The sequence below is a fragment of the Meriones unguiculatus genome, chromosome 16 (genome assembly GCF_030254825.1).
Source record: "Meriones unguiculatus strain TT.TT164.6M chromosome 16, Bangor_MerUng_6.1, whole genome shotgun sequence".
Taxonomy (NCBI): Eukaryota; Metazoa; Chordata; class Mammalia; order Rodentia; family Muridae; genus Meriones; species Meriones unguiculatus.
Window position 1 is genome coordinate 37,295,572 of NC_083363.1, and position 8,370 is coordinate 37,303,941.

General features: G+C 54.4%; 1 long non-coding RNA gene across 2 annotated transcripts; it reads left to right on the forward strand.

The window, feature by feature from the left end:
• The first annotated feature begins 242 nt into the window (after positions 1–242).
• Positions 243–4,991, forward strand: LOC132648381 (uncharacterized). Of its 2 annotated transcripts, none has more exons than XR_009586789.1 (4): positions 243–321; positions 537–2,557; positions 2,879–2,964; positions 4,001–4,991. It is a non-coding gene; the product is annotated as an uncharacterized LOC132648381 (long non-coding RNA). The 2 variants fall into 2 exon arrangements; XR_009586788.1 differs by lacking the exon at positions 243–321 and having other exon boundaries at positions 385–711; positions 2,015–2,557.
• Positions 4,992–8,370: the final 3,379 nt, after the last annotated feature.

Consider the following 8,370-nt stretch of genomic DNA (forward strand, 5'->3'; position numbering starts at 1 on the left):
ATGGGGTGATAGGAGGAGGCAGCCTGGCAGCTCCCGGCTTCCTAGATGGGAGCTCATTACCGCAGCACTCAGTAGGTTGTGGGAGGGGGTGTGGAACCAGGACTTGGCACTGACTACAAAGGGTAGGGGGCACCCCCCCAGCACTCCTGCCGCTGGCAGCAGAGGCTGGAGGAGGGGCTGTGACGTTTGGTGGCCTCATGTGGCTGGGAGGAAGTAGCTAATTGCTGACCTGATGACTGGGCGGCCTGAGGAGTGGGGTGATGATGCCACGGGCGGGTGGCAGCAGGCACTCAGCCTAAGGAGGGGCCCTTCAGCAATAGGGTGGGTGCACCCTGCAGAGGGTGAGCCTGGGGTGGCCATAGTTAACAAGAAGGGAGTGGGGGGGTTGCTGAGGCTGTGACCGTGGGAAAGGGCTTTCCAGGGCCTTCCCTCGGCTTCAAGGGAAAGAGCTCAGACACCCTGAGGCATGAGGGGCCATAGGGAGGGGGTACAGGGGCAAGGGATAAGCCAAAGCTCCTACCTTTGCCCCCCCCCAGCCTTTGCTCCCTGACTTGTTCATCCCCTGCCCCATCGAAGAAGCCTTTGCCTCCTGTTTGGCTCCTTAAGTGGTCCAGGTTGATGAAGAAGATTTTGGCTGCCCATGGTACCGGTGCAGAGCATGCCGTAGGCAAGAAGAACGTGGACAGGAGCAACTTCAAGGCCGAGGGGCTGGTGAGGCTGACAGAGGGCCCAGGGGGGAGGTGCTCATGAGCAGAGAGGAGGCTGGCAGGCCCAAACTGCACCAAGGGCCATTCTGCTGCCGTGACTCTTGAGTACCCAGATCTCAGAGCTCCCCCAAACCCCACTCTCTCCACAGCCTAACTGGGGGCAGGCAGACATGGTCTTCAAATGCTATGGCAAGGGCCAGGATCAGCTTAGGAGGCTTAGGAAAAAGGGGGTGCCCTCCCCTATACTCCCTGGTGCAGCATTCCAGAGCACCTCCGTGCTGGAGCCCCAGAAAGACCCACCCATTCGGAGGTCAGTCCCCTAGGCCCCTATAGGCAGGAACCCTCAGTGCAGGCAGGGGTCACCAGCCCTGCTCTGGAAAGGAGAGACTTGCCCTCAGCACGCCTGCTCCAGGGAAACTCAGATTCGAACCCTGGTGCTCTCTCCAAAAGGCCCCCCCAGCGAAAATCAACCCCTGACCTGAGGAAGTTCCCAGTCTGATGGAGAAGGTGCATACACTATCCTCAGTTCCACTGTGAAGGGCCAAGCTCTGCTAAAGAGGAGAGACTCCTGCCCTGAGGGAATTGTGGGATAGGCTAACACAGTGGATTCCAGGAGCATGTTTCCAGGCACAGGAAAGATAATCCAAACTGCTTGGGGGAGTGGAGTAGAAGGAATCCAGTTAAGCTGAACAGAAGGCAACAAATATTTTAGCATAAGTATATCTCAAACAGCATTTGGGATATACTTATACTTAGCTTATACTTATACTTAACTTGATGTCCTGTGTTATTTGCCAAACAGCAAGCAAGCGTCCAGCTTGAGGGAGACAGAGAGAAACGGACACACAGCTCCTCATGTCTGGGCTGTGCCTGCGTGCGTGCGTGTGCGTGTGCATGCGTGCGTGTGCGTGTGCATGCGTGCGTGCGTGCGTGCGTGCGTGCGTGCGTGCGTGCGTGCGTGTGTGTGTGTGTGTGTGTGTGTGTGTGTGTGTGTCCCTGTGTGTTTGGGGAGAGGGTGGTTCCTGGGGCTCAGCTGTAGCAGTTTAAAATTCTTTCCAGGCCAGATCCCTAATCCTCCCGCACAATGCTGGCCTTCTCCCCCGCTGCCCACGCCCTCCCCCAAGGGGCCGTGGCAGTGCCACCAGGGGCCCCTTTAAGCCCCTTTGAAGCCTCCAGAGCGCGCGCTGCGGGAGGCCCGGCCGCTATGCCAGCTATGCCAGCTATGTCCCCGCTGCCGCCGGCCACCACCGCGCCCCCATTAATGCGGGCTAATCTGGCTAATAAATAAACTCCCTTCCCTGCGGTAGCCCCTCGCTGGCTCCTCCCCCAGCTCGCCCGAATTGACTCAGAGCTGGGCCAGAACCCGCGGCCCCTTCGGTCACAGCCGCGGCTGCGGTGTAACTGACACCTGTCGCGTCGGAGCGTAGGAGGAGCTGCCGTGAGCTTGCCGGCCTCTTCTTCAGCGCACCTGCCTTCGGGTAGCCGGACGCCCCGGGAGCTATGGGGGTGGAGAGGAGGATACCCGTCTCGGAGCGCCCCCTGCAGGTGGGACCGCTGCCCCGCGGCACGGCTCCCCAGGGAACGCAGGCCCGGAGCCCTGAGCCAGTTGACTCTTGGCCTCCCGCCACGGGAGTCCCTTCTCCGCGGCCTCTGCCGCCCCCTGCGTCCCTGCCCCGCTTCCGAGGGTGACTCATAAGCCAAGCAGCATCGTCTCACCTCCTGCATCACATCGGAGCGCGTGCAAAGGGAGAAATTACAGGATGGCAGGGCCACAGGCTAATGCGTTCTGATTATCCACCGCGGCTGTCATCCGCGGCCTCGGCAGCACTGGGCCAACGGGAGCTGTCTTGGTAATTAGCCCCACCCCCCCTTCCAGGACCTAGAACCCGCAACCCTGCCCTCATGACCTCTCCCAAGTCCCCAGCAGCAGCAGCAGCAGCAGCAGCAGCAGCGAAAGCTCCACCTGCAGCAACCTCCGGGGGCTGCTCCATGTCCTTTAAGAGAGTCCTCTGTCATGTTCCCCCATACAAGTGGGAGGCTCGGGAAGCCCAACCCCGACCCACTTTCTCTGCTGGAAGAGGGTAGTGGACGAGAACGTGAACGCCCAGATGAAGGGAACTGTCCCTGGAAAGCCATGGAAGAAACCTCAGTGCCCCCATTTTTTCTCCTAGGGCACGGAAGACATTCAGGAAAGGTCCTCCTGATCAGCTCCATTACTGCTGGCTCTGACAAGTGCCACAGGCTCCTTTTATGACAGGTACATTACCCTTCTGCAAAGAAATTTGATACCCACCTTCCTATGGCCTAGAGTCCTCTACTGACCAGCACTGCCCGTGGCCTCGAGGGAGCCGGAGAGGAGGGGTGTATGATGGGATGGCCACGGACACCCTGACTCTGTGAAGGTCTTGTGGCCTGTGCCTCAGTCTTCCTCCATACCTCTCTTGGTAGCATGCCAGTTACAGGTCCCCTCTCCTCTGTCACCTCTAGGCACCCCAACAACCCTTTTTTCTGTCTTGAGTCCAACCTGTGCCTTGGGCTACCCTTCTCCAGCAGGGCTGGCAGCTGCCTTCTGCCCATGAGGCCAGTTCCTGAGGACAGAACCTTCGCTCTTTCCCTCAGTGCAATATCAGGAAAACCCCGGAAGAGAGGCCTGCTAGGGCCTGGGCTGTGTCTCCCCATCCACACAGAGGTTCCCTAAGAAGAGGAACTCAGTCTCCCCATTTAGACTGGGGCTCCCTGGAGACAGGCCGTGTCTCCTCAGACAGAATCTTGCTGAGGAGAGGAAAATGTCTGACTCAAACTCAAGTTTCCTGAGGACAGGCCATGGCCACTCAGAGTACATTTTCTTAAAGATAGATTGTGTCTCCATTGAAATGGGGCTTCCTGAACATAACAGCTTCTCCCCAGAGATGGGTCCGTTGCACTCCACCTCTCTGGCTCCCTGTGGTGCCCAGGCATTCCTCCCAGGACACCATTTGTCATACTTTGATGAATGAAACTTGCTAAGAATAACTCAGTCCTTGTTGCCTCCAAAGGACGGGAGTGGGGGAAGGAGAAGGCCAGTGGTTATGAAGGGTGGGGATACTACCCATCCATCCCACAGCCTAAAAGCACTTCCTGGGTGCCCAGCTGGGCGTGACAGTGCACCTCACAGAACTCCTTAGTCTACGATCTCTACTGCTAGCCATCACCAACACATCCACAAAGACCCTCCCACCTTTCTACCCAACAGTGGTCACCTCAGGGCTGCCTTCCCCGCCTGGGCACAAGCTCTCTCTCTGTTTCCTCCCCAGGTGGAAAGGAGACAGAAAGCAGGTGCCAGCTTGGGATGGCAGCTACTCTCAGTGGGGCACCTGAAGAGCCTGTCCCAGATGGTTCTCTCTCTCCTGTCCCTCTCACTCTTCCTCACTCTGCCCTTCCCCCTCCAAAACTTCAAGCCTCCAGATCAGGACTGAATGTCCTTTCCAGTACGTCTGTTCTCAAGGGGGCATCTTAGGGGCTCTTGGGAGTGGGAAGGCATGACCTTAGCCCGTGTCTGTGACAGTGCCTTCCTGGCACTCTGCCCCCAGCTGCCACCTCCTAAGAGGGACGTTTCAGCCTGGTCTTGGCAAAAACATCAGCCTATGATCCAGGCTGGCCGATATGGTGCTCACTCTGCTACCGACATCACTGTGACCTTGGAAAGACATTTGCTCCCCTGGGACTCCGTTTCCCCTGTATTTAAAATTAATTTCCTTATGATTTGTGGTTTTCAAACTTTTCTTTTTAAAATAACAAGTCTCCTTTTAAATAGTAACCCATGGGGCATCTTCTTTCTCTGAGGCAACAAAGGAAAGGGATGGAGTTCCATGGCCGAAGTAGAAATCGGGGCCAGCCCAACTGGGCCTGGTACATGCTTAGGGCCCCAGCAGTCAGGAGGCTAAGGCTAGGATTCAGTGACAAATTAGGCTGCATAGGGAGTCTCGGGACAGCCTGGGCTACAAATTGAGGCTCTCTCTTTGGTGGTGAAGATGATGATGATGATGATGATGATGATGATGATGATGATGGAGGCTTAAATGTGATGGCTACTGCTCTTTTAAAGGTCCCAAGTTCTGTTCCCAGCACCCACATGGGGAAACTCAGAATTGCCTTTGACTTCAATTCCAGAGGATTTGAAGTCCTCTGGCTTCCTTGAGCGTTTGCACACATGTGGCACACGTATTTGCACACACATGGCTCACACACACTTGTGTGTGTTTGAGTGTGCACGAGTTGGCATACATAAAATTTCTAAATAAATAAAAGAAGGATAATAGTAAGGGTTGTAAGCCCCACGTTTTTTCCCAAAATGCACCTGTACCGTCATATGCACACACACGGATCAGCACCAGGGTACTTGGGAGCTCACTGTGCAAACCTCTAAGCCAGAAGTCCTTTTCTGCTCAAGCAATCCAGAACGCTTACAGGGCTAGGAGCCCAGGACAGGGTGCTGACAGATCTAAGGACCAGGCAGTGATTGCACACTGCTCAGGCCTGGGGAAGCTTGACATGGCAGGGACCCTTTCAGCACTGGGTCCAAAACTGCAGCCCCGTGCACATCCTGGCCACCCACCAGAGGCTTGTCTTGGGCTTGGGAGTCAGGGGTGGATAGGGGCTAGGGAAGGCTGAGCCACCACCTCAGGTGAGATGGATGAAGCTTTCCTGTAGAGTCCCTCTCTTGTGTGGGAGAGGTGGGGAGGGCTGGCAAGGACTAGGGGCTGCAGGCTGCCCTGAGGTGCTCACCCAACCCTGATTTGTAGGCATGAGAATGTGGCACCTGCAGGGATTTCAGCTGAGAAAGGGCCCAGCAGCAACCGGTGATGGGAAAGGAAGCCAGAATGGAAGAGCAGGTGTGCTTCAGGGAAGAAAAATTTTTGCTCACGGGAAGTCAGCCTGGGCCCAGAGTCCCATAGCTGGGGCATCAAGGTAGGTCTTCAGCCTTTGTGGCCCACTTGCGCAACTGTGACTCAGGTGCTGAGCAAGGCCTGTGTTCAGCTCCAGGGCACACACACTCACTCACATGCCCACTTGTGCGCATGCACACACACACACACACACACACAAATGCATGTGCGCAAAGGCCCAGCTCCACGCACTGATACCATCATAATCAAGATGTCAGCTGAGGCCTCTGCCATCATGGGCTCACACTTCAGGGCAGGAAAAAACAGATTATCACTAAGTGGAGAACATAATATCATTGGGATCATAGTAAATCGAGAGGCGTGGATGCAGCGGAAAGGTCGCTGCTTTAGACCGGGGTCAAAACACTGTCCTGGGGAGGAGACAGCATAGGAGCAGAAACCAGGGCAGCGAGCAGCCGTGCTTCGGAGTCACAGGTCTTCCAGCATGTGCAGTGTTCTTAAACAGGAAAGAACAGGTGCTCGTCGACGCTAAAGGGCAGGGAAAGCAAACGCTGTTTCCAGAGCTTCTGTTCTCTGGCCAGCACTAACCTGGAACCACAGGGTCCTCTCTCCCAGCTGCCAAACAGGGCCTCGTTTCCATGACAGATAAGAAATGTGACAACAGAATGAGAGCTGTTGAGAGTTTGCCTCTGAGAGTGCACGCAGGGAGGGGTCACCGTTCAAGACAGATGCTGGAGAGTGAGGATTGAGAAGTGGGCCGGCCTCACGGTCCAGCTAGGCCCCTGAAGAAGTGAGGTGAAGAACACGGAGGCTGTGAGAAGGCCGGGCCCAGATAGGACCAACTGCTGTGACTCTGGGGCAGAGCAGGTGGATGAGATCTTGGGGGGGGGCTCCGGTAACTAACCGGGCACCCCTGAATGGCCGGGTTCCGAAGAGCAAAGAGATAGGAGCCAGCCAACAGAGAAGCCTAGTCAGAGGACTCATGGGTTCCTGTATATACACTCTCTCTCCAATGAGGGCCTGGAAGGACAAGGTCAGAGGTCATAGATCTGTATGGCCCAGCACAGTGTAGACACCTATTTCTGGAGCCCTAGACTAAATGTCTCCTATAACCTCCTCCCGGGTTTCTATTTTCTCCTGGGACCTCACCTGCAGGCCTTCTCCAGGAGATCAGGATATCCAGACAGGAAGGCCACACCTTGCTAGTCACATTAAGAAGGTATGCAAAGCGGATACTTTGAGGCAGATCCGGGTGCAGAGCAGCCTCTGGGGGCTGAGGGAAGAGAGCGTTTACAAGGTCAGGGCAGGGACTCAGAGTCAAGGTCATGTTCTGCTGTCTGGAGGACAGAACATGAATACACAGCCACAGGTTGCACTAAAGAAGACAAATACCTAAGGGATACCAGGTGGACCCTTGGGCTCCAAGCTGGCCAGGCGCTTGCTGCACAGTGGGTTCGGACTTAGAAGTCTCCCCTCTCAATGACAAAGGGAAGTGTCCAGAAACCTCATCCTATGAGCTACTGCCTCAGGGGCGTTTGTGTGGACTCTTCCTATTTTCACGTTTGCCCGTCATCTTGTCCTGTTCTTGGGAGAGCCCTCTTCAGATGAAGCTATAGTTAGCTATACTAGCCTTTGATCTACAGGGTCTCCCTGGCTTGCTGGAGCTCTGTGAAGCGAAGATGCCACGTGTGTGTTCCTTTCTGATTGGCTCCTGGGACCCAGCTGAAGCTCAGTATATGTCTACACAGAAAAAGAAGAAAGGGAAGAAAGGAGCAGGAGGGGAAGAAGAGAAGATCTGAGCGAGCACAATCTCTCTTGGAGAGAGGGTTAGCCTGCTTCTCCAGGGTAGGAGGAATCCCAACAGGTCAGCTTGGAAAGGCAGACTTTAGAAGCTTTAAAGGTCAAATGATAGAGTCTGGAGGGATGGCTCAGTGGTTAAGAACACTGGCTGCTCTTCTAGATTCAGTTCTTAGCACCCACACAACTGTCTATAACTCACAACTGTCTTTAACTCCAGTTTCAAGAGATCTGACACCTTCTTCCGGCCTCTGTGTGTGCTGTTCATTCAAGCTGTGCACAGACAGATCTGCAGGCAGCCAGAGCCCCCATAGACAGAAACTATTTTTTAATGAGGTCAAGAGGCTGGAGAAATAGGTCAGAGATTAAGGGCACTTGTTCTTACATAGGACCAGGTTCAATTCCCAGCACCCTCATCGCAGCTCACCTCTGTCCATAACTCCAGTTCCAGGGAACCCAACACCCTCTTCTGATTTTCACAAGCACCAGGCATGAATGTGGTGCAGAGATATACATGCTGGCAAAATACTCATACACATGAATATTAAAATAAAGCTAAAAGAAATTTAAAAATTAAAGGTCAGAGGTCAGATGGTGGCACATGCCTCTGATCCCAGAGGCATACAGATCTCTATGAGTTTGAGACCAGACTGACCTACATGGTGAGCTCCAGGCCAGTCAGGGTGACATAGACTGTCTCAAAAACAAACAACAACATTTAAAGATCAAATAATTAAAGTGTAGACTGGATGGCCCCCGGAGACCTGGGCTTCCTGGGGAGATTTTTAAATTACGTTTGCTTTGGGGGTTTTTGTTTTGTTTTGTTTTTGTTCATTTTGCTTTGCTTTTGAGGCAGTCTCATGTCGACCAGGCTGTCTTTGAACTCAATATATAGCTGAGGATGACTTTGAACTTCCGGTCTTCCTGCTTCTAACTTCTCAATGATGGGTTTCCAGGCAAACTCCATTACCCCCTGTTCA